We start from the raw sequence: 5,310 nt of genomic DNA on the forward strand, positions 1-5,310 counted from the left end.
TCATGACTCACAATCCAAGACCAATCCAGATAAAATTACGTATAGAAGAACTTGATACCTGTATACATCTTTAGTATGCAAATCAATAAAGGTGAAGGTTAGAATAAGGATAAGCAATAAATGTTAAAATAATTAAATTATATATTTGACTTTTTCTAGTAAGTAAATTGTCAATCCCCTAAGGATGTCAATTTAGATAGATTAGATCAAATCAAATCAAATATAATAAAAATTTTAATAAAAAATTTCAATTCGAATTTGATTCAAATTTGAAATTTTAAATCCGAACCTATCTAATCCTGAAAGATTTTTTTAAATATTTTTTTCAATAATTCTTTATTTTTATCTTCATATTTTATTATTATCATACTAATATCATAAAACATCTTAATTTTTAAAATAAAATTTAATTTAATCCTAAAAAATCTTTTAAATCCTAAATTTGAATCAATTCGGATCAATCCGGCTCGATCCGAATCGATTCGAACTTAATCTGAACTTAAATCAATCTAAAATTCTCAATCTAAATCCGATCCGAATTTGAAAAGTCTCAACTTTAATTTGATTGAATTTGAAAAGTCTCAATTTAATTTAATTTGTTATAGGTTGAATTAAATTGGATGATCGAATTAACAATTTAGATCAAATTTGGACACCCTTACAATCCCCGCAATGATACAAACTACAACATAGCCTATTTTTGATATACGACAATTTTAACATTAATTATATAACATTTCTGCCGTTTGTCCATATGATACGACATAATTGGGATGTCAGATCAGTTCATTGACATGTTTTTTTTTTTTTGAAAAAGATAAAAAATGGAAAAGAGATATATAAATAATTATGAAATAGAACAAAGAATTAGAATTAACACGTACGTAGTTATCTGTTTATTTTCATTGCAGACCATGTATATATATATACACGTACAAGAGTACATTAGTAAATTAATATAATTATTCAATAATAAATAAAATATATATAGTCACTTGATTACGGGACATCCTTGAATAGCAAGGCCCGGCACTGTAGGACATTTTGCCAAGGGACAATGATCATAGTCCAATCCCCACCAATTCACTCCGTATACATCTTGAAATTGAAGAGAGACGCTAAGAAGAACAGCACAAAATGCAGAACCAACGTTAAGTCCAGCCGATAACACATAAATTATATCTGGCCCACCATTTTTTATGTTTATGAAAGATAAAGTAGTTGAAGAGTAATGCGATAGCAAACCAAGTCCAATAACTAGCGAGGCCGCCCAAGGGAAAAGCTGAAGCCACACCAAATAAAGTTGGAAAATTGACGAGTCTGATCCATTTCTTTTCAAGGTATTTGTGCGATAACCACCACAAGGGGATTGGTGCCACGAGTCCAATAAGAGCAAAGATGAAGAGTGAGGAATACATGCCATGAGGAAAAAATATCTTACTTGGCCCGATAAGCCCCCATGTTACCCCACCTATGTATATTGCTCTCTCATTGGGACATGTCCAAGGACTTCCCAGCGGAAGCAACTCCGGTTGGCAAATATTCTTTATCGAGTGCAGCATCCACCATGCTACGCCGAAATCAACGAAGCATGAACACGTCGTGCCTATAAACTGTATGGTGAAGAATTGTATTAATGGTGAAGAATTATATTATTAAAATGTAATAAGTAATAAATAAATTACCATGATAAAAAATACAATTTTGGGAGGAATCTTCATGTAGTGTGTCAATTTGAAGTTAGATATGACAAATATTGCCAGTTGTTGGGCCTCAGAACCGTATAATCTGAAAGCCATGTTGCCTAAAGGTTTGCCTGGATTCAAGTATCCAATGATGGTTTCCAATAACAAATCTAAATTGAATCCCTACAAAAATTAAGTTAATTGCTAGTTAGTTAAATTAATAATCAACAAATTAATTAAAAATATAAATCTATATATATAGATAGATTAATTCTAGTGCTTACCGAACCAGTAATTGCTCCTAGTACACCTTCCAATGGAAGGAAAAGAAGCACTAGAGCGCATGCCAACAGAACTTCCCAGTAACGAAGTTGAATTTCACCTCCAAATCCTTCACAAACCAAAATTGCCATTCCAATCATCGAGAGCGACATGGCGTGAAACCACCACTGAGGAACAGATTCATAATTTTGCTTCATCAGCCTGGCATGCACATCTTGCTCATCTTCTAATTTATACACCTTAAATTGCTGCCACAGTGATCTGCATGCACGCACTACTTAATCCATTATATTTATTATATATATATATATATATATATATATATATATATATATATATATTTAATATATTCAGTTAAGTTACAAAATGAGTGCGAACAAACCTTCCATAGAAGAGAGCGATCTGAGAAATAGTCGACGTGTACAGAGCAAGACCAAACCCTATAGTATAAATCAACGATGTGCTGTAATATATTTTTGAGTAGTTACTGTAGGCTTCGCTGTCAAATAAGAGAGTGTTTGGATCTACGATTCTAGAGACATTATATATGTGGCCAGTAGAATCATAGATATTGGTCGAGAACAGTGGAAACTTTCTTGCCTCATATGCATTGCTCCAATAAGACAAGGGTAAAATGATGTAAGCGAGTATAATAAAGCCGACCAACATATTAATATCACAAATAAAGGAAAAACCAAAGGGTCTCCTAAGAAGCTCGTCGTCGTCATCCAATCGAGCGAAACTGATCCGATAGCGAGCCCATGAAAGCCAGAGCCAATTTGTTGTGCAGTGATAGAGTCCTTCCATATCCAACACACGAAGGAGATGCCCGTTAAAGAAGGGAAGAAGTAAGAAGGAATGATGGTGTAAGCAAAAGTTACAACGGAGACTAAGAAAAAAAACTGAAAAAGTGATAATTCTCCCTTTCGCCTCTTATCCTTCTCGTGTAATGCTCTGAGAAATTAAAAACAAATTAATATTATATACCAATAATTTCTTTTAATTCATCAAGAATTAATAAGTAGTTAAAATTAACACGTACGTACTTGTAGAATGAGATGCTGGGAATAACAGCGGGCCACCACATGTAGGGTGAATCCACTAACAATTTTAAGAACAAACCGGCAAATCCAAAACCCAGGAACTACACGTACGATCGAATGCATGCAAAAGTTAATATTAGTTATATATTCTAACAAAGATTATAATATTTAATTATTTTTTTGAAAATAAATTAAATTTGGCACCTGAGTTGATGTGACCAAGAATAAGGACGGCCACAATTTAATTTCTCTATGGTAAAAGATCTTGGCTATGCTGATATTTAAAAAGCCTGGACTTGCATATGAGTTGACGAGGATGGAGGTGGCGACATGTTCTTTGATATTGAAGGGGCCTGGATTCAGTGAAAAGCTCCATCTTGTGCCTGGGATTCTCACTGATTTATTTGGAAGAAACTTGGCTAACAGATTCCCTGCTATGAGCAGCATGATGATGATACAAGTGGTTGATATGTAGATCGACTGCTTTCGGAAAAAGCCAATTCTGACCAACACCGTCTGTAGGATGCAGAGTGGAATGCCGACGAGCCATGTGCGGAAGGTTAGCACTTGCAGTGTCGGATCATCCGTCGGAGGAACTGTCAGTCGCACTTGTTCGATCGGCGAATCGTCGGCCTCGGCCATCTTCTAATTGTTACTTGAGATCGACAAGAAAAATTAACAAGTTTAGTGTATTATTACTAAGATAAAATTATAATTAAGATATGCTTTAATTTGTTTATAGAATTGCGGAAGCATGCATAATATGGAGGAATTGAAATAATAGGAAAGAGATTAAAGTGATTTTAATAATTAATTAATACCCATATATATAGCAAAGAAATTACTATTCGAAATTAATTGATTAACTTCCACAAATGTTTTCGGGCCATAAATGTAAACACGTGTAAATTTTTCAACAAATTAAACCCCGCTTCATATTTGTTAAAAATATAACTAATTATAAATTTTGATGATCAAGACATTTCATATATGATTAATTTCCTTATATTTGGTCTAAACATTAATACTTTATAGCCATTGTAAAACAATTATAAAAACTTTAAAATTTAAAGTGAAAATAGAATCAATAATACATTGATTCCAAAACATGAACGAAAGAGACAATTTTAATTTAATTGCTTTTCTTCGCTATTTGATATATAATTATATATTTTTTGGAATCATTACTTTCCTTGAAGCATTCATGTTTTTAATTTAGCATTTAAAAAATTACATTAAATTCATAATAAAAAGAGCAATGTAGGTTTTCATTTGAAATTAAAATAAAATTTTAAACTATAATTTTTAAATCTCAAACTAAATAGTACATAAACTAAATGGATTAGGTTTTTTTTGACATCTCGAGATTCAGTACTTTTTAATATCATAAAAGTAATGTTTCTCTGAATTAAACATTTAAAATAGTACTATTTTATTTAAAAAATTATAAATGATATTGCTATTTTAGAATTTTAATTAAAATTTAATAAATAATATATTCAATTAAGGAAAAAAATTATAGATTTAAATTTGTATAAAATATCAATAGGTTTGCCTAGTTTATAGTTTAAAAAACATTAAAAATGAAATTAGGTTTTAAATATGTTCAACCATTCATTTTAATAAAATTTTAATGCGACAAGAAAAATCATAGCCTCCATCCAGCAGCAGCCTGCCGAGTCCTCCCATCCGGCAGCAGCCTGTCAAGTCCTCCATCCGACAGCAGCCTGCCGAGTCCTCCCATCCGGCAGCAGCCTGCCGAGTCCTCCCATCCGGCAGCAACCTGCCGAGTCCTCCCATCCGGCAGAAGCCTGCCGAGTCCTCCCATCCGGTAGAAGCCTGCCGAATCCTCCACCCGGCAGAAGCCTGCCGAATCCTCCTCAGCAGGCCGAATCCGAGTCCTCAGCAGACTCCTCAGCAGGCCGAATCCGAGTCCTCAGCAGAGTCCTCAGCAGGCCGAATCCGAGTCCTCAGCAGACTCGCCGTACAGTGCTCTGGCATGTCCCATCATGTTCTCTGACAAGCCCACGCCCCATTTAATTAATGCTATCTCCCTGCGACTTGCCCCGCTGCACACTTAGATAGTGACAAGACATTACTTTACCGGGGATGGGACAAGGAACTCGATTGTTCCTGCCACCTCATTAATCACGATGGGATGTTCCTTAATGATGACGTGACCCGTGGGCACGCTCATCCCCTCTCTTAAAAGACCACTCCCGCGGCAGATAAAAGCCTCCTCCGAACACTCTTACTCTCTTTTACACGCTCAAGTTCTCCTTCTACTGTTCATCTTCTTC

General features: G+C 34.5%; 1 pseudogene; it reads right to left on the reverse strand.

Annotated features, from left to right (window-relative positions):
* Window positions 1–991: 991 nt before the first annotated feature.
* Window positions 992–3,652, reverse strand: LOC141811479 (oligopeptide transporter 1-like; annotated as a pseudogene).
* Window positions 3,653–5,310: the final 1,658 nt, after the last annotated feature.

Source organism: Curcuma longa, chromosome 17 (assembly GCF_044706935.1).
Source record: "Curcuma longa cultivar G26 ecotype Majalengka, Jawa Barat chromosome 17, ITB_CL_G26_1.1, whole genome shotgun sequence".
NCBI lineage: Eukaryota > Viridiplantae > Streptophyta > Magnoliopsida > Zingiberales > Zingiberaceae > Curcuma > Curcuma longa.